Source organism: Cololabis saira, chromosome 17 (assembly GCF_033807715.1).
Source record: "Cololabis saira isolate AMF1-May2022 chromosome 17, fColSai1.1, whole genome shotgun sequence".
Classification (NCBI taxonomy): Eukaryota; Metazoa; Chordata; class Actinopteri; order Beloniformes; family Belonidae; genus Cololabis; species Cololabis saira.
Window position 1 is genome coordinate 28,065,662 of NC_084603.1, and position 21,896 is coordinate 28,087,557.

Sequence of the window (21,896 nt, forward strand, 5' to 3'; positions counted from 1 at the left end):
CTTGCTGATATGGCAGTTGGATCTTTAAAGCCTATATGTGCATCTAAATATTGCCTTACAGACTAAGTACATAGTTTGTGAGAATTATTACGAAGAAAATAAATAGTTATTTTGCCATTTGAGCTCATTGCACTTTTTTTCCTTTTTCTCCAAATTTAAGCTGAGGTATAAACAAAAAGACTGGAGCATTTTATGGAGTGGACAATTTGCTATTTCTTTTTTTTTTTGTATTTTATCCCTGTAATGTTTTGTACTCTATTGTAGACATTAAAAACTTGTGCTGTATACCAACCTGTTAACTGTAAACATGCTACAGTAAGCCATATGACAACTAAGACGTATTGATTCTGGATTTTCCCTGTGCTCCGCCGCCTCACTCACTCACTGATATTAAACCTCTCACTTCCTTTTTGAGGCATCTTTGTTTACCAGCCAACTTGCTATCGTCACAGGAGGTTTACCGACAGGCTACATTTACCGTAGAAGAAGGATGTGTTGTCTTCAGAATGTTTCTGCTTTGGAACAAAACATATATCACTGTAAGTTTGGATCATATTTAGAGATTTATGACACAAATTTCAATGCAAGAAAAAATCTGCCGAGTGTGGGACTTTAATCTGGTTATGAGCATCGTCTTCATTTTGTCATTCATGATCCCATCTATACTGAAGTGGAATATGAAGGGTGGTATGCATTCGGATGGGCAAAATTGTGTTTTGTGGTTGATTTTCTACATAGTTGCAGTTGTCAATTTGATTCATCATTTATTTCATCTTCCAAAATGCTGGAGGTCAGATTGCTCATCCCTTTTGTGCTTTACTTTTTAGTTTTTTAAGTCATCTTTGAAAACGATGACTTAAGTAGTGGCCTACATCTGTGGTTACTGTGAGAAGTGATTGTGCACTTTGTGTGTCTGTTGTTTGTTGTCTATTTTTATTACTATTTTAATGGTCACCCTAGTACATTAGTGATTTCATTGTTTCTGCACTTTGTATTGTATTTTCTTTTGGTATTGTTTAATTTTAATGTATACTGTACAGCACTTAGATCGACCTCGGTTGTTTTTAAATGTGCTATATAAATTAAATTGACCTTGACCTTTACTGCCAAAACACATGTACGGTACATGTTACACAGCTTTAATGGTCACAGCCGTTATCTTAGTTTATATTGTAGAAGGCTAACCAAAACACAGCTGAAGCTGATTGCAGAAAATCTTTTTCTTTTTTTAGTTTTGACTGGGGGAAAGTAGATGGCAAAAGATTTAGGCATCATCAGAGTTGTTACAGTTCATCCACATGGGACCTTGAGTTTCATGGCTCCAAGTAAAATATTGTTCAGGGAACCATTTTACTTTGTCAATAGTCTCTGTGAAAACATACCGATGGTTCCAACCAGAAAATCTGAGATGATTTCTGTTCAAAATACAATCTGAAAGAGAGACTACAGTGCCTTGTAAAAAGTAGCAAATGTCCTTGTTGGAGAATCTGTGCACAGATTGTGCTGATGCAAGCACTGACCTCCAGGTAAAACTGTTATTTGATTTTTACTTCAACAGTTTGTGGAGGGGGGAAAAGTTAACGTAATATTTCATATAATTTCTAAAGCTATGTACATTTTATTATGAGATTTATGTACTGAGAGTAAACAGAAATTTACTGAAAAGGAGGGCAATTTTTAACAAGTTCATTGTTTATCGCTGTAAAACTAGCAGCAAAAACTTCCATAAATCATATCAAGCGGCTGGTTGATTTTATTTTACATGTGAATCAAGTTTTATTTCAAGAAACTTTCCAGACACAGGCACACAATTCAAGGCTCCTTCTGCAGATGACAGTGGAAAATGCATTAAAGGATAAAAAATGACATCAAAATGTATTTAAATTCCTCACAAATTAAAACTGGAGATGAGAATAAGAGCAGATCATCCAAACCACCTTCTTTCATCTTGTGTGTCAGTCACACACAAAAACAGGGTTCATGTTTAATCAAAGCGCTACCCACACAAAAGACGCCTGTGCTTCAGACTGCTGTGTGTGGGCTGGCGTTTTCAGACACTGCTTCATGTGTCAACAATCAACCCCCCACCACCCTGAGGGAAAAATAAATAAATTAAAAAAAAAAAAAAAAAATTACCTTACAAAATCCAAAACCTGTGAGTGCATGTGAAATAAAGACACTCAAGTCCAGGTGCCTGTTTTTCCATTATTTTATTTTGAATTATGTCACAAGACATTTTTTTCTGTTGCCTTTTTGCTGCTGCTGGTGTGATATTTTCATGAAAAAACAAAAATAGGAAACATCCTGTATGTCCTGCAGGAATTTTTGGTCTAGGCATGATTTGATATATTGACACAAGGGAAAAACATACACGTTTCATTTGACTGTGAGAGAAAGTGTTGTCATCCAGTATCTTTCAGTGGTTAACATGTGAGAGACGACTGATTCCAGCAATGAAAGCATCCTGGTGTGTTTGTAGAAAAACAAATGTGCTGCGTACAAGGTTTTCAGCTTCACAGTGGTTCTTTAGCAGCAGCTCTCAGGTACGCACATGAAAAATGCATGCTGCTATTTCCGCACGGAAACGGGTATTTCTCAATTAGAGCGTGTGTGTGTGTGTGTGTGTGCGTGCGTGCGTTTCTCCTCACAAAGATTTTACCATTCATTCGGAGACATTTCTGAGTCATCTGAAAGGAGCGTGATATCGTATTGTACCAAACAAAATTATAACTTCAAAGACCGAATTTGGGCAGCATTATATCTGACGCCTTTTTCTGTCACCACATCTCTGCAGGAAGGACATCTTTTTGATAATACATTTTGCAAATTTCAATTATGCTGTATTGTAGTACAGTAATAACCAGAAACAGTTATTACAACCATCAAATGATAAGTTGGCATTTTCTTAGGGATGTGCAATGACGCAGTGAGTTCACGAGTGTTATAGTATTTTTATTTTATATTTTTAAAGGGTGCTTGAGGTGGAAAGTGCTTTTTGAAGGGAAAGTCTGAGTTGTGTCTTAACTGCAGTAGACATCAGTCATCGTGTGTTCAGTTTGGAGAGTCTCAGAGGAATTGTGATGGGTAGCTGTAGACTAACAGCTAATCAGAATGAGGATTACAATTTCAGCATCTAAATCAAGTCAAACATCATACATTTAATGTCATGTTGAATTAAAGATATTTCTACTAAATCACCTTTGTACCACACAAGTATGGGCCTTGTCACACTCACCCTACAAGGATAGACTGATTTGAAGACTTTTAGACATAATTGAGCTCCAACGGATGGTAGCTAAGGAAATATACATTTGCCAGCGGTACATCTAGATTTGAGATAACCACCTTATTTATTTTATTAATTTAAGATTGGACGACACCACAAGGATGTAAGAATTTACATTGTGACTTTCTGTTCAGAGGCTATAATACATTTGTTTTGAGAGTAGCCTGGTTGTTTGACCCAGTACTTATGTTGTTCTAGATATACAGTACTGAACATGATGCGTAATGTTTTAAGTGACTTCACTGAACGCTAATGTTTCCAAGACTCCCTTATTGGTGAAATGCTTGTTAAAGTGGGGATTTTTTTCTTCTCTTTTGCAGGGCTTAGACACAGGATGGAGAAAGAAATTCACCACGGGCTATGAGGCTTGTTTCCACCACATTTGCCCATCCTGACACGCGGCGGGGAAATCACCTCAGCAGAGCTTATCTGGTAGGAGTTTACATCTTTACTGTACTGTTCAGGGCCTTGTTGATATCCTCATGTGATAATAATCCCTAAATATTCCTGCTGCTGGTATCTGCATGCATTGCAACTGAATACGTCGAAGCACCTGATGTTACGGAGGGTTTTTAGGAAAAAAACAAGAGGTCCTGAATAACAGTGAAGGTGGTTTGTGGACCTACCTGTCATTACTTCACTACAAATATTTTGCAACAATCTGTTCTATTCACGAAGCACTGACTGGCACATTCATTATTTTTTTTAATTTTTTTTTTAACCAAGATACCAAATTTGAGCAAATTTGCACATTTTTTTCTCTGCATCTTTTGTATACTAACAATAATCGTCAACAAAAAGCATCCATCCAACCACAACGTAGCACAGCCACAGCGTGGAGTAATACAGGGCCTGCATAACTTTGTCAGGGTACCTTGTTGTTCTGGAGCAGTTTATCAAAATCAACTCATTGACCTTAGACATATTTTAGCTTGATTAGAGATTTTACTAATATTCATCACATCTAGCAAAGAAGACTGAATCCCCGAGTGCAAGATGAGCTATCGAAGAAACCTAATGTTCATCCTCACAAACAACACAGGCCAAAAGCTTCCCTCACTCTCTTCCAGTGCAGCTGTTTACATGTCAGTTGACTCTTTCATGCTGGTTGACAAATGGTGACTGAAACAGCAGCGGCTCAGAGTAATTAGCTGAAGTGGTGCCCATTCATTCATCAAAGTGCAAAATATCAATACTCTGAATGTCATTGCGTCAGAAGGGGTAAAAATGCATGACACACGCACACGTGTGTGTGTGTGTGTGTGTGTGTGTGTGTGTGTGTGTGTGTGTGTGTGTGTGTGTGTGTGTGTGTGTGTGTGTGTGTGTGTGTGTGTGTGTGTGTGTGTGTGTGTGTGTGTGTGTGTGAGTGAGAGAAGAATACATATGTTTTAGAGAAAGATGGTACACAGAGAGATAAGCAGCACTGAGAGCTCTCATAAAGCTCAGTTATGTCTTAAACCTGCAGCGTTACAGCAGGCTGACATCTTCAGCCATCTCTGTGTAATCATGTACGTCTGATCACAATTTTGGCGTGTCCAGAATATATTGCCATATTTAAGGCAACTGATATGATTTAATGTCATACTTCTCTTGGGGTGCACTCGTCAGGGCAAAGTAAACGAAAATAATAATCTTGCTTCTTGATGTAATATGCGCATTGCTCCAGGCTTGAAGGGTAAAAGCACACTGACGTTGCATCAGCTGCCACATTCAGTGACTCGGTCGAAGAGGATATTTGCTGTCTCCAGTTCAAAGTTAGTTGATTTATAGCTGGAAAAGAACTTGTGCATAAAGGAGAGGGGGAGAGATGAAGAGAGTTGGAGAGAGGGAGTTCCGAGAGAGTTTGGGTTGGGAGAAGTTTGAGAGCGTGAACCAGGAAAACCTGTGGTATCAATCACGACGAGCAGGAAGGAAACACTCCTGCTGAAAAGAATAAAGGAGGTAAAACACTGTTTCCAGCAGTGACGCACTTCTGTTGTGTATAACATTTCATTTAATATGACTTATGGACTCGTGCTTTCAGTTTCAAGCCTTTCATCTGCATTAAGAGCCAACCGGTGGTTAAACCTTCACATTTGACAGCATGCCCATCTTACTTTTAAGAAACTTTTACTAAGATAATACAGACAGGGCAGGAAACGGTGCCCAGTTCTCGGGTCAGTGCTGTGGTTTCAATTTCTTTAAGTGAGAAGTAGAAATTGAACACAGACCCATGAAGCTTTTGTCTGACAGCAGTATCATTTCATTAAGTGCCTCTCTTCAGCGTGGGTGCGTGAGAGCTTGTGCGACTCAACTGTTTCAACTCATCTTCAGACATGCACGCATATGCACACACACAGATGTTTCCGTCACTTCAAAGAACATTTCCTTGACTTACATTTGGCTCCTGGAAACTTAATTCAACCACCAATTTTTGGTGATCTTAAATAATTTACCTGGTTTTGAGTAGTTTTTTTTGCCCTAAGAGAGTTTGGTCCTACAATGTGATGGTGTAAGATATTTATGTCCCCACAATATGAGTAATAAAAAGTGCACAGTAAGCAGCGGTTCATTTTGCCTCTGAGTTTTGTGCAACAGTGCCTCTGTTCCTTGTTTTCACAGGTGTGTGTGTGTGTGTGTGTGTGTGTGTGTGTGTGTGTGTGTGTGTGTGTGTGTGTGTGTGTGTGTGTGTGTGTGTGTGTGTGTGTGTGTGTGTGTGTGTGTGTGTGTGTGTGTGTGTGTGTGTGTGTGTGTGTGTGTGTGTGTGTGTGCGTGCAGGGGCACATCACAGTTGGTGTTTAATGTTCCAACTCTGTGATTCAGGTCTCTGGCTCTGCCATATTATCTCCACAACCATCTCTCCATCCAGCAAGTCAAATTTGCCTTTTGTGAGATGAGAAAGAAAAAGCTGATGAGATGACTCCAGTGGAAAGTAAATCTTTCAATCTCTCTCGGTATCATTGCTCTCATCTTCAGTACTGCCAGTGATTCCTCCAAATTTTTTCTTCTTCGTCCACTTTGAGCAATTCTCTCCTATGGTGGTGATATTTTATGGTGGCGATATGGCTATTTTCCCCTGTAGAGGGACCCATTTTTCAAATAAATATAAACGGCTCTCTGAAGCGATAGAAATAGAGCAAACAAACTGATTACATACTAATTTTAAAAATGATACATATTCATAACAAATTGAAATATACACTGATAGGATATTACATTATGTCCACTGACGGGTGGCGTGAGTAACTGTTCATCTTGTCATGATGCAATGCTCTGCTGGAGAAACCTCCATGGACGTTAACTTTGACCTGTGCCGCCTACGTAAACATTTTTGCAGTCCAGTCAGCCCCCCACCCCACCCTTCATATGGTCTTCAATAGATGCGTCCCCCCACCAGGACAGCAGCCAGCGCTGTAAAATCTGTTTACTTAGGAAGGGCTTGAATAGCATGACTCAAACTGAAGTTTGGAGGCAGAGTGAACACCTCAGACTCTTAAGATACCAATCTGATGATCAGATGGAACATGTGGGGAGCCACAAAGACCCCACCCTAGAACCCACAGGTTCTGAAGGATGTAACGCTGACGACACAGTACCAGACAAAGCAGGACACCCACAGGCCTTCATCCACATCCTGACTGGTCAAGAGCCGTTGTGATAGCATGAATTGGACTTACACATCATTGTTCAGTTGGTCATAATGTTACATCTCCTCCACTCAGACTGCTGGGATAGAGGCCTGTGCCTCCAATACTTGCATGGGCACAGTTCTAAAAGACCAAATACTCCCTGAAAATATTAAATAATATTTGTCTGACTCAAAAGCCGAACACATTTATCAATAGCTGCTAAGAAGGACTGTACTCTCGCATGTCTTGCAATTAAAGTTTGTCAGCCATGCTAAACAGGCTTTTTGATGAGAGCTGTCAAATCTTTGACAAGCTAAATGTGTGGTTTGTTTGTGCTGTTGTGGGCGGCTTTTTCTTCATCTCATCGCAAAAGATCAGTAAGTTAGCCTAAAGGTTTTAGTTTTTTTCTTTGTTTGATTCACACAGGCTTCTGATCTCTGAAACCAAGCTGAGAGAAGTGTTTGAATTCAAACTGAACATGATAATAATGCTTTCTTCATCTGCTTTTGTGGTTCCGTCTTCATAAACAGGGGGAGTTTTGATTTATTGAGTTAGTGATGCTAAATACTGAGCTCCAAAGTTTACATTCCAGTGACTGCTCGTGATGCGTATGTCGTAAAGCCACATAACACGAGTTTATTGGAAAATACAGATTCAGAAAATAGAGTTTGAAAGAAAATTAGGATTGTCATGCTGACTTCTTTGCTACCGTAGTCCTTCATTTTCACCTTTGATCTCTAGCTAATGTATGCAGCTGGTGGTAAGTACTCTTAAACCTGCTTAACGCTGATGCAGGTTTTCCTCTTTATCAACCATGACAGCAAGACAAAACGTGTACTCATCCATCTCTCAGGCTCCTCTCCTCTCACCAGTAATGAATAGACTGATTTAGCAGAAACAACCTACAGCATAACCTCTGATCTTTATCATGCACGCATCTGTATGAACAGTCGCCGGCTGCTTGTAATGAATACGAGGTGTTAGACGAGGAGTTATAGGCTTCACACTCCGTAACGCAGACAGGAGCTCCAAAACAACACAGTAGACTCCTCGATCTCAGCGGTGCAGTCAGTTATGCTGCATTAATGGCAAGACGCGCGACTGCTCTGGCTCCCATTGTGCCATTGTCCCAAACACAAGGCTGGAGAGCCTATGTTTTGTTTTTAATGTTTTGTAGTTCTGCTCACACAGAGTGAAAGAACGCACCTTAAATTTAGGCACATGATTTGGTGCATTTTGAAAGAGATAAAGATGGTCATCTTTTTTTTTTTGACGTACGCTGTTTGTGCCTTTTTCTTTGACATTTGAGATTACAAGAGACTGAAGTAACAGTTGTTGTGACATGAATAACAACAGCTTTGATTATTTAATAGTGCCACTTATACAAAAGACATCACCACCCCATTGCTGGATTTCTGGCTTTTGGAGCCCTTAACATTTGTGTTATCTCTCTTGCATCTGCTTTGTCCTGCAGTTTATTTCCACTTTCAACATGGCTGGAGTTTCACAGTGGGGAAGAAAAGTAAACTATCATCATGCAAATTATGTTTTTTTTGTCTTGAAAGCCAAGATTGATCTGAAAAGGAAACAAAAACCTTTAGCATTCAAAATGCTCAGAAGCACAATAGTCTCCATCATTCTGAAATGGAAGAAATGTGGCACCATGGACGTCCTACATCTGGCAGTCCAGTTGGAGTTATCAGAGAGATAAGGCCGCGGTCAGACAATTAAGTCACAACCCAATGATAGCCATGATGGATATTTATAAGATTTGTGGTATCACCATAGAGGGATCCCATCTCGGGTGCTCAGACTGAAGTCATTTCTCACTAAAAGGTAAAATACAACCAGCTGGGAGTTTATCCGCATACATCTGAACACTGTGACCATGAGAAGCACCGTTTAATGATGAAATGAACAAAAAAGGAACAATGTGTAAGGGTGACCTGGCATCACAGAACACGTTGCCTTTACCAACAGCGCTTTTGTCACCCAGATGTTTCCATGATGCCATCTCTCACACCAGACCTTGTATGGCACTGGGCCTGTTTGGTCGTTGTGAAAGATCAAAGGTGAACAGTGGCGCCTAACAAGACTTGTTTTGTGCCAATATCCTTCTTCCTCTCAGCGAAGAGCTGAACATGGAACCATCTCACCACAGTTTCTAGTAATGCAAATTTCTTTTTCTTTTTCTTCCCCCCGGAGTGCTGAAAGTCTCGTACTGGAATGAATCCAAATAAAAGAAAAACTGTAGGAAACACCATCTTTTAATAATCCAGTGAGACTCTGGGCCTAAAATGAGTAGATCCATGTCAAGAACAACAGGTGAAATTTTGAACAGAAATAAATTCCCAAAGGTGCTTTAGTGACTGTAGAAGCTGTTTTTTAAAATATTGGACTCGTAATAAATCAAAGTAAAACTTGTAACATTGTCTTTAAATTGTTGACAAATCACATTAAATATATGTATTTATTTCAAGTTAGTAAAACTTGCTGGGAAAAGATATTTGTGGCTTTAAGTATCTTAACATAATCAGTCAGAAGCTTTTAAAGCATCTGGTTGCCTCTCCAGTAAATTAAATGCACAGTGTTTTCTGCTGCTCGGAGAGGGCTAAAGGCAGATCCACTTCATCAAATGTGGAAGACGAAGTACCGAGTCATCTATCAGACTGGTTAATCTGGTCCTGTCCATTCAGTTAATGATTCATAGTTGCATGTCTTTGTCCTGAGAGAAAACATCCCTGCAGTAAAAGCAGGCTCCTGTGTTATCCCATCTTTCATAGAGTTGTTTACTTTTGAGAAGAAGTTGATTGTGGTTTTGTTGCTGTGAGCGTGAGATGTTTGAGCTCAAGGGCCTTTGCAAAAAAATCTTTCGTGTTCATTTATAGGCATTTCATGTCATGAGAACCTGACTTCAATCAGAGGCACTGTTGTTGAGAATATCATTAAATGCCAAAGAAAAAAAAAAAGTTACTACCGTTAGTAGAACTGAAAGAACTTTACTTAGCAAAATCAGGTCGGAAACTAAGAGATACTCCACTTAAAAAGGGCAACTGACTAATTCATCTTCTCAGCTCTAACCAGAATGATTAACAGCACCAGCGAAGCTGACAAATATTTCTCTGTCTGGCCTGTGGTCCTTGCAACGGCTACAGTACAAGCAGAGAGGCATGGTTATAAATGGAAGACTGTAATTTATCTTGTTGCACTTCCGCTGGGTCTTTAATTACAGGGTCCACCTGTAGTACTTTAGGATGACTGAAAACATTCATCTGCAGCAGAAGAGCCTGTCAGTTGCAGGATAACTAAGAACATTAATCCTCAGCATGCCTTCCCAAGACTAAAATGATAAATATATTTGTAATTACTGTGCAACCCACATTTCAGCATTTTATCTTGCGAGTTTGGGCTCATTTCTGTGTTTTAAAGCCTCTTTTGCTCAGAATGTCTTTACAATGAGATGCCTACTGTTGAGAACGTCGGCATTTTTCAATAATCTTCAGTATCAACAACGGATGCAAATTACTATACTTGAATCAAGATAAATTTCGAATCAGTTAAATTCTTGGATAAGAAACTGTTTTGTCACCTGCTTTGCTACATAAGACTGAAAAATCAATTTGTACAGCATTTTGCTCCTCAATCAGAAAACTAATTGAGACACAATTATCAACATGTGATGAAAAGTAATGTACAATGCATTGATGTGCTGCAGATTCTGCAGCAGAGCAGGGGTGCATGTGTCTATTAGTGCTTATTATAGGTCATGTTTTCAGATGTTTAAAAAAGATCGTTTAAAGATCAACAACACATGATGGACTTTATGTTACCAGAATTGTGCAAATGGGAGACATTTGTTGTTGTATTCACAGTTGAAATGTGTCACTTGCATTGTCCTTTCTCTGGAGCGAGTGTCGGCTCTCTGCTAGCATCTGCTAAAGGCTTTTTGTGTAAATGTCTGAATGTGGCTTTCATGTTTACCAGTGATGCACAAACCTCTAGGGATGAAGCCAATTGTCTGTTGTGTAGCCAAAATTGTATGGCCCTTTTTTATTTCCTAGCTCCAAGGCAAAGCCTAGAAAATTACTTTTGTTTGTTTTGGTTTTCAATCTCTTTAAACAGGCAAGCAATGCATAGTTAAATGAAAGTGACACTAATTATTAGTCTTTAAAGAGACACTGCCAATATAAATCCTATTTAAGCAAATATAAACGTCAGGAACTAACTGACCCTGACCATGTATTATCTTGTTCTGACTATGAAGAAATGTTTGACTTGCAAGTTCATTTTAGTTTACTTTAGTTCATTTAATTGAATGGAGTAAGACGTTTCACAGAACTCCAGAGTAGTTTTCTGCAGACAAGTTGATCGACCATGATGCAGAGGTCCACAGTAAACTCTTGAATAAAACCTGGAGCTTGTTTTCTGTGTGGATTCATATTTTGCCAAACTAAATTGTTGACAACTGGATTCGATCCTGGATTTCTCGTTAAACTGTGGTCTATTTGGTTGTCTCTGCAACTTATCTACAGTATAAGGTCAAACATCTAAGGAGGAGATTTATTTATCGTTGACAAGATTAACAAGTCAATGATGCAGCATTTTTGGATACCTTCCCAACTATGGCTGCTCCATCACTTGAGATTGTTGCAGTGATTTTGAGTATTTCAGCCACTGGCTGTGTGGAAGTTGCTTAAGTCTGGTGAGTAGGTGGTCTTTCACATCTGGTCCTCTCTCGTGTTTTCTTCTTCTTCTTTTCTTCTTTGGAAATTTCCCCTCTGGGGGACTATTAAAGGATTTCTTATCTTATCTTATCTTCTTCTCATTTGCTTTTAAAGGACAGAGAGCACAGGCTGGTCTGTGGCCTTTTTAACTAATAAGGAGCAGACAGTTGAAATTGCCTTTGTCAGCAGTTTCCCTCTAAACATTCTTCTTTTCCCCTCTGGCTCCCTCCGGCCAGGAGATTTGTTCCTTACCATACATTTACAATTCTCTCCAGACACATCTAGAGTACGGTAATTAAGTTTATTAAGTAGTTTCCTTCACTGACGCATATGCATTCAAAATTGTTGACTAGTAGACTATATAAGAAATGAACTGGCTATTCAGGGTGACTGCATGGTCAGAACAGGTAATATATCAATCTATATGTATCGTTTCTAATTTCCCCCCCCCTCACTCATATAATTTAAGATAATTTAATACATCTAATATCCATAAAGTAGGGAGAAAATATACAGATCAAACATGTGCAACTCATTCTTTCATTATTAGTGTATATTGGAGAAAAAGAACTGTTAAGTCAGGGTGCCTAGAAGATGTTGTCCTTCGTTATACAGCATTCAGCTTGCACATGCACTAAAAATGTTTGCAATGAAGCAAAATATTAGGGCCCAATGACTAATGCCACAGTGCAACACTTGTTGTATGCAGAAAATACATACATGAAAGAAATAGTTATGTTTTTTGAGAACAATTAATGTTTATAATACTTTTAGTTTTGACACTGAATGTCACACATCTCTTTTAAAGAGTGGAAGAATCATCTTGACATTGATTGAATATAATATGGCCAAATGTCTGGCAAGAAAGCCGGAGAGAACGGGGGTCCTGAATATGAACACAGATGCTGAGGTATATCTAGATATATATCTACATTGTCCCTTTTGCCTGTATTTATTTTATGTAAAGGCCATAATTATGTACTGTAAGTTAACATTTTTTCTTTAAAAAAAAAACAAAAGAAAATTGTAATTAGATAGTCTTTCTGATTTCTACCGGCCACATCTCAAGCTTTGAGTTTAACTGTCAAATCGTATTCAGTTTTGAAGTCCACTGTTGATATTTTTTACATAACCGATACTTCTCATAAATGCTGAATTCACGAGGAAGAACTGCAGCAGAATAGTTCAATAGATACAAACCTCCATGGCATTTTATTTTCTGCTACGTTTAGACAGTATTTACCTATTAATATTTAATTATGTTTACCTTTTTGTAATGATTTTAAAAGTAGGATTAGGTTCTAATGTCTTAAATATTGTGTAGATAGTTATATTCTGACACTAAATAAACAAAATAAAAGTGCTTTATCAAACACTTTTGTCAAGCCAGTCTGAGTGCCTGAGTGTCAACATCTTATCATCTCAGTACTGAGTGAACAGGAAGTGTCGTCACCTCTTTCCTTAGAGGAAATTACCGTAAGCCCTTAACTGAGACATTTGAAATTTCAAAAAGTAATTATGAAAAACATATTACGCACTCCTGAGAAATGGGTCGAGTGATCACCTCTGATCATTATGTTCCAGAAGATACTGCTTAATGGCCTGTCAGTAACTGCACATGTCCTGCACTGTTGTTGACCCCACTTTTGTTTTATGATATACAGGTTAATTGTTTTATAATGTTCCACAATCATTTCCTTTTTATGGAAGATGCCAAAAGCATTTGCTGCTAGCATATTTTTGTCTGAGCCATAGAAACTGGATGTGTTGTGTATGCATTGTTCCTACACAATAATAGGCCTGAAATTAACCTCACAATGCCCCATAATATCAGATTTTTACTTGCATGCAGCATTACATATTTCTGTGTTTCAACTTTTTTTTTTCTCCTACATTTATGATCGCTCGTCTTCCTCCTCTTTTTATACATCCTAACTTTTTTTTTTCTTTTTTTGGTCCTTTTCCAGTTCAGACATTGCTGAGTCAGGCTGGGGCCTTGAGATCATCATCATCATGAGATGGGGAGGCTGGTGACCGCAGGCAGCAACGGAGGAGGTGGTGTTGTGTGTCGTGGTTTGCAGCTGCTGGTTCTTGGTAAACTAAATTGTGCTGTGGAGTTGCCTCAGGGAATAATCAGCTCAAATGTTGAAAGGGAGAAAGAAGTAAAGTGGTTTGAGGGGCAGTAAGTAAGATTTTTATTGATGCATTGCTCCACATGACCATAAAACACCTGCAGGAAGCTGATTTTGTTGTTAATTTCCCAGGTGCTGTGGGTTTTTGGCCTGATGAACAGCTTTCTGGCTGGGTCTGGTTTTTGTTGAACGATATCCACACGCATCATGCTGATGCTGATGAAATCCCAGCTGGCGATGGACACAGCTCATAAAGCACAAGTAAATCACTTCCCCTCCACAGTCTGTCATAAGCACAGAATATACTGAGAATGAAAGATGTTTTTTCTTTTTTATATATACATTTTATAGTACCCCAATGTGCTATACACTGTATACTGTTACCAAATATCATGAATAAAGGCAAATAGGTTGGCTTAAACAAATAAAACATGTACATAATAAAATAGAGCATTTTGGTCAATATTTACAGTAAAGGTGTGTTTTTTTTGTTTTGTTTTGGGTTTTTCTCCATTGCTAAAATTTTTCCAAATAATGACCTACACAGATTTTTTTTTTAAGGAAAAAAAACCTGAGTAAAAAACCTTTTTATGGAACAATTAATAGGAACATTTGCAGCTCCAGTCAAAAACAAGACATTGTTTCCATCAATTTAATTACATACAAACATTTGACTAGTACATATTTATGTGCGTTATATAGTCTCATTGAACATAAGTGACTGAAAAGTTATGAATTTCTGTATTTTAAAGTACAAAAACGTATGTTTCATATTCGTGAAAAAAACATTTTTTGCCAAAATTAGGTGACTGCTGAGAACTAATGTACTTCAGGCAGACCTCTTGAGCTGCGTTTTACGTCCGCTTTCACTCCAATTACTCCATCTTGTTTATATATCTAATTGAGGGCAGAGGTGTAGCCGTCTCACATGCTTTCTGATGTCTCTCAACTATCAAACCCACCACTCTTTATCTCTTTGTATGCCTAATAAATGGAATATGATTTACTTGGAGCCTATAAGCTACTCAAGTGTTTTATCATTAAAGTATTCAAAGTTTCCTTGTTGAGATCTGATGGAAATGTAATTTTCAGTGGAAAGATATGCAGAGGAAAGCATGTTAAAAGTTTAAATTTATGCCTAAACCCTACAGGTTTAATATCTTTTTTTTAGATGTTTTGTAATCGCATGTGATTGAGGCATTTTCTTTATTCATATGAACAACGCTGAGAATTTTAATTTTTATGGCAGGTGTGAGGATCATATACATCAGGGTAGAGCACTCAGAATCCTTTGGTTGGTACACGCATCATAAAGATGCAGTCACCAGGAAGCAATGACCACATACAGCTTTCATCTTTATCAACGATGCACTGAGCTCCAGTGAAGCGCTCCTATTGTCTTTTGTGTGGCCAAAATAGTCAGGCACCAAGGAAGTAAGTTAATCCATCACTTAAAAGGGCATCACACTGCTAACTATGCTCAATGCTTTGAAGCTGACAAAAGCTAAAAATAAAGCTAGTGTGTGGCCAGCACCCTCTGCTCTCTTGCATTAGTTGACGATGTTACTGCACAGTTTTAATTAATTCTTAGAAGATCAGAATCAGCAGGTCAAACCTCGTGAATCATAAATAAGGATCTGCCAAGAAGTATGCTATTGTTAGAAAATTTTATTTGTTTTTCTTCACAAAAAGTGTCGCTATACTCTACATACGATTTTGAGTCTTCCCTTCATGTCAGTCACAGATGCTGAGCATTTTTTCTGTTTCTGTTATCAAACACCACGATGAGTCAGAAAAGAGTAAAAAACGTAACACCTTCAGTCACTAGTTTTACAAATACACTTCTGTTAGATAAAAATCAGCTTGGACAAGGTATGCGCTTTAGAATTCAGTTGCACTCCTACGTCAAATATTTCTGCGAATTGTAGTTCACAAGCACAGCTCAGCAACAGGATGCTGCTGTGCAGGACACAGATGAAAGAGGAAATGTCAGTGTTTGTGCTTGTAATGCTGTTCTTGCATCACTTTTCAAGGAAGCCATTTTTCCTTTTTTTTCATGGAAGTTGTGATTGAGTAAAATTTAGGAATTAAGAAAATGCAATTTTTTTTATTTCCACTGGTGATTTAAAAAATATGGTAATTATTCCATTCATATTTGCATTAAACTTGAACTGAAACCAATGATCTTTCTTAGGAAATATTGCAATTAACTCGTCACCGGCCACTGCACTGAATTATGGATTTTTACCTTTTTTTTTTTCTGTGTGCACTTTTGTCTGGATTAAACACCTTTTCCATACCTTGATAAATAGACCGGTAAAAATAAACTGATCAACTTAAATATCAAGTTGCAGGGCTGATGAAAAACATCAAACTGCAGGCACACATTATTTTAAACTTGAGTTCTCCGGGGCTCGTCAGAGGTAACACATGGAGGCATTGCAGGACTGTTCTGCACTGGCTCAAATTAAAATACCAGCAGGGATCAACATTAAGGCTGCTTCGTGTTTTGGCAGTCGGAAATTTCCACTTCAATTTCCTGACTGGAATAGTTTTATTGTGCTGATGAGTCACGGCAAGTGAAACGAGAAGAACAAAGTCTGTGATGACTTCGGACTGATTAAGAGATAGGAAATCTGACTTCTATACTTAAAACATTAAATCCTAAAGATCCCCAGTAAAATGTATTCTGTTTTTTTTGTTCAGTTGATCTTGAACTAGAATAGAGTAAACATTCTCATATTCTTCAATAGCCCTTTAAGAGGACATCATGCAAACAATTAATTGGTTTCATTTGGACATTATCGGAAATGTTTCATAGTTAGTTGGTTAACTGGTTGAGAGGGACTTTTGAAGTAACGCTGCAGTATTTTTAAAACTCTCAAGACCTCATTATTTAGTGGTAGAGTGAGTTTCCTGGCCCTCCAGCTACTACCACACCTTGTTACATTTCACCATGCAGTTGTTATCACAGGATTGATTTTATTTGTTTTTTCTCCCCCTTTGGCCTAGATAAATCTTCTATCCTACAAAACACGCCTTTAAATCTGAACAACAGAAAAACAGAGGAGAGTAACGTGAAGATTTGGAATCTGTCCAGCAGTTAGCCATCATGTGTTACTGTTAAAAGCTCGAAATGTCACATTTCGGCCCGAGTGGTTGATGAGAACATGTGCACGTTAATGAAAATCCAAAACATTTGAATTTTCTAGTTTAAATTAACATGTGGACAAAAGCAGGATATGGTCCGTGTCATAAGACGGCAGAACACATGTCTGGGAGCTTTTGTTTTATTTATTTATGTTCTGTTTACTGTAACAAAGTACTGTATTTATTTACTTCTTCTAAAGTCTAAATTATGGAATACTGAAATTGACAGAATAAAAAAATAAATAGAAAATCAAAAATGCAGCAATGATGTAATTACAATGATGTAAATAAATATATATGGCAATAAATGTCAACAGTTATAATATGAAAACATTTTGGTAATATTTAATGCCTAAAATCTGTTTTTGTCCTTTAATCTTTATTTGGATTAGCTCGACTTTATCAAAATCACTTTTCATTGACATTTACGATGATTTTCATTTGAATTAATTGATTTTTAACATTTCTTTACATAATTTTGCCTTGTTTTTATGCCTGTATTGGTTTTTCTTTTTTTTTTCTCCTTTTTAAGTTTCTTCTTTTATTGACCTAAATACAATTTATGTGCCTTGATGTTGTTTTTTTTGTTTCAATTTTAAAGGCTGATTTATTTCTGTCTCCTTTGTACCTCTTTGTTTTCACATACCCGTATGGGTTTCCTCTGACATTCATACATTTATTCTGTATGGTATTCTTTGACATGGTGTCCGGGGAGGCGGTCTGATGTCACCACCATCTCAGCTGCCAGCAGGAATGACGTAAGGCCCAAAATTAGTCAGATGTGTTGGGTATGTTTGGTGCTCCTTGTTTTTTTGTAGGTCAATAAAGAACCACTGTACTGCAATTTAATTTCAAGTGACTGAATATACAATTTTTCACAGTCTGAACTAACACCTCAGTTTTATCGTAGCTGCTCAACAGGAAGCATTTTTTGTGTGCGTGTGCGTGTGTGTGTGTGTGTGTGTGTGTGTGTGTGAGGGAGTGCGTATATAAATATATATACACACCTTATTTGAGTATTTTTACAGAAACCAAAAACATTGTTTTATAATAAAAGTAGGAACGTTATAGCATATAACTATTTTCACTTTCATTATCTAACACACCCTTTAAGTTTATGTTTAAGGTGATGATAATAATGTGGATGTAAATGAAAACAAGGAAATACAAAAGTAAAATATTTTTGGATTACGTAAACTAGATGTTTATTGAAATGTACTTGCTTGTACTTGCTTCATCTCAGAGAGGGTCACGCTGGTCCGCTGGAGCCAATCACAGCCCTCACCAGACCAGAGACAGAGGCCATGCAGATATAAATGAGATGGCAACCATGCTAACCCGCACTCAATCCTACGGTCAATTTAGAAACCCATTTAATATAACACTATTTGGTTAAATGTTGGCTGTGGAAAGAAAGCAGATTACGAGAGGGAGGGGAAAAAAAAACCTTACACAAAGACGTGAGGACATGCAAACTGCACACCTGGAACTTCTAGTTATGTGGCAATAGTGGTAACATACTTATTCATATTAGTACTAATAGTAGTACATATTACATTTTTATTGAGGAGTTCCTTTTGAATTTTTGGTGCTTGTATCTGAAGAATACCAATGTAAACATGATTTATTTTTAAACCCTTTTTGGACACCTAAACTCACTCAGCAATCTGTGACATTTTTTACACTACACTCAGCCTGTGTGGCTACAATGTAATCATTTCCTTCTTGAGCTAATAATTGGGATTTCTGTGTCATATCGATTCACCCTTCTACCTTTCTCACACACACTCAGATCCCTGCAGGTGAGTTTGTAGCTCAGGGACCGTATACTGTACTGACAATCAGCTGTCCAAAGTAAACCAACCAGTCATGTGACAGAAATTTCCCAGTCCAACATTAATGGTGTAGGACAGGTACTGTAGGTACTGTAGCCCTTTTTCTTTTTTTTGTGAGTGTGTTTGTACATGAGTGTCCTTCCTGTAAGGCTCGGTGGGCTGACAATTGGCAATAAAGATTGTTTATCTTGAGTCCAACTCGCAGTGCTCAGCTGTCATCATTTCAATAAGCACCTTGTTTTGGCCACACTGTACTGTTTTGATTATTGTCACCCATCATTGTCAGCAATTTTTGTATTCCCATAATTGGCTTTGTACATCTGATATTTTTGTTATATCTGCCTTATGCCTTATTGTCCATCAAAAGCCTGAAGATAAATAATTCCCTGGCCCAGTAAATGGCTCCACTTATTCTGTATGAGTGAAATCAACAATATTGATTTACTGCCTATTTTTAAGTGTTGTATCTCGGTTGAAAACTCTGGCAAAGACTGCTTGCTCTTCGCTATGACCACTTCTAGGATAGTTTCTTATTCACCATACTCTCCTCCATGATGAAAACAAGGGAAAGGGCAAGACCGGCACGTCTGCTTTGTATATTGAAGTTAAAACAGAGCACGGTTCAAGATGAAACAAAACAAAAAAACAGTAGGCAGACCATGTGTGTGCTTGTTTTGAAACAGTCTGTGAACTAGGAAGGAGGACAAAACTGAACAGGAAAGAGCGCTTGTGAAAGACTGAGTCGGGGTGGGAGCGACACAACAGGGAAGATATTTTGGTGGCCTATAAAAGCTCAGCAGGCTTCTTGTTTTATACTTCACCAAAGATGAATCCTGGCTGTAAGAAATGACAATACAACAATAAAACATCTCACATTGAGGAAGTTGTTGCTCGGGTTTGTCGCTGTGTTTAAAGGGGCAACAGTTCACTTTTCATCCAACAAGCTTCACGTTTGTGTATTCGGCTTGAGCTTTAATTACATTAAGTGTACTCTGAAAACTGAATATCAGTATTTGTAGACTAAACTTCAAATGAGCATGTGGCAAATGCAGTATACACTCGATGTGCATGACAATCATTTTTTCGCAGTTAGGATGTGCTGCTTCCTCTTGCTCTTTCTCACGACACCTTGTATGGCGTCTAACAGTTGTGGAGTTGTTGTTCCCACAGCTTCTCAGATTCACCAGCGTCATACTCACAAAATGATAACATAAAACTGAACTAACACCAGTGAAATAATTATTTATTGATAATGAACAGAGTAGAGTGTAATCTCACATCCCACATTTGTTTTACATTTTATTCACGTCATTGCTTTTCTTAAGTCTTTTTACAGAAGGTGTTTCAAAATATCACCATATCTTAACCCAACACTTGTTTTAGACAACAGTTGTATTTTTCATTCAGATTGGGTTGATAAAGCTGTTTCTTCCAAGATAAACACAGTCCCTGACACTTGTTGCATATGAAGTGACAATAAGTGATGTTTGCCAAATGTGTGTCCATCAAAAGTAAATATCACTATTTTCAGCTTTATTTTACCTTTTGTTGCCCTCTGTTGATTTAGCGTCTTACCTTTCAACAGTGTTATGAAAGTGCGACTAAGGCCGTATCATCTCCAGCCACACCCAGCACAGGTGCTGCAAACGTAACCAGCGAGGCTGTTTAGCTTTGCATTAAAGGTCTTGTTTTGGCATTTTGAGAAAAATGCTTATTAACTTTACGGTGGTGGATAATGTTTAAAAGATTAAGTCAGCCGCACAGAAAGGCTTTCAGGAGTTTCAGTGACGACTGCAGAGTTGAAAGGGGGCCAGCAGCAGCTTGAAATATGGAGTACCCTACCATTGTACTTTTAAAAGATTTCTTTTTTTCCCCCCCACAAGTTGTCTGAGACATGCTTTGGTCAAAATACCCCGAGGATATAGTGGCTCTAACCACACTTTTACACCTCTGATCATAGTTAGTTTTAAGGGGGGGACTGAAGCCCTCGATTCCACATTTTTGGCCGGGTGTTGTTTTGTGATCTGTCCTACTTTCTTTTTTTTTGTTACTTCTATTACAGGCAAATGTTTTCTGGCAATAAAATACAGTCAAAACACACCAAAGAGAGGGATAAATATTTAATTCCACTTTATTCCCAAATGCTTACATTTCCATTGATTGCAGAAATGGTTACATAGAGTTGGTGCTGATCCCTCCCTCCTCGCACTATCACGATACACAGGAAGTAGGATCGCTGATGTAACTTAACAGCCGGCTGATGATTGGTAAACATTTACAAATCAAACTGTTATTCCACATGTGCGCATTTACTCAATACAACCTGGGATTTCAGTGTTCGCTGGTCCATTCTATATTTGGTTTGTTTTTAGAAGCTAATATCAGCAATTTTTTGCTGAAATGGGCTACGTTTCACATAAATAGTAATAAATGAATGATATATTTTTGATTCAATTTTTTATTGAATTTTAATTGTTTTCCTTTTTACAAGATTTTTTCAGAGAAAGGTTCAGTAGCGTTTTTGTGTGGTTAGAGATCATATAATAAAAGGTGTTTGAAAAAGTGTTTGACCAAAAAGTTTGGGTTGGTCATACATGTAGACTCAAAAAAAGCACAAATGTTAATATATTATTTGAAACTCTCCTTTTTGTCTTTTTGAGGGCAAAAAAAATTCAAAATAATTTTTTCCTATTTGTGATGTGGAATGAAAGTCTGAGAACATGTCAAAACAAGTTTAAAAACATAACATTTAACAACAAAAAAAGTCATTGATTTCAACTTGGATATGAACATGGTTTCTTTTCATACTGGAAAGATGTTATAGCTGTATTGAGATCAAAAAGTTTTGGTGTTTACATAGGCTATCAAAATGCAAGAGAGCATCACAGGAAAGTAAGCAATACAATTAAATGCTGGCGTTTCTGCCTTCGACCCACAAATACCACAATAAGGGTAAACAGAGTTGGCATCTCATTGCTGTGTTGCAGTTTTGTTGCACGGCAGACGGAGCAGCAAAGTTTGTTTGTGGCTTCACTTTTATCCAATGATCTAAACAGATGTGTCAGACACGGGTGGAAACAAGGAAAGAGCACGTCTAATTTTGACATTTTCATCAGGGTCAGGTGACTCAAGCATCATGTACTTGCGTTAATGTCAGTTTA

The 21,896-nt window shown here is 37.9% G+C and overlaps 1 long non-coding RNA gene across 2 annotated transcripts in view; it reads left to right on the top strand.

Moving 5' to 3' along the window:
• Nucleotides 1-17,222, top strand: part of LOC133463912 (uncharacterized) — an 81,069-nt gene extending 63,847 nt beyond the window's left edge. The window contains exons 3-5 of one of the 2 annotated variants that reach the window (XR_009784390.1): nt 3,607-3,718; nt 13,586-13,800; nt 13,883-17,222. This is a non-coding gene — a long non-coding RNA (uncharacterized LOC133463912). Of the gene's footprint in view, nt 1-3,606; nt 3,719-13,585 lie in introns of both variants that reach the window. The other variant, XR_009784389.1, reaches the window with a different exon arrangement.
• Nucleotides 17,223-21,896: the final 4,674 nt, after the last annotated feature.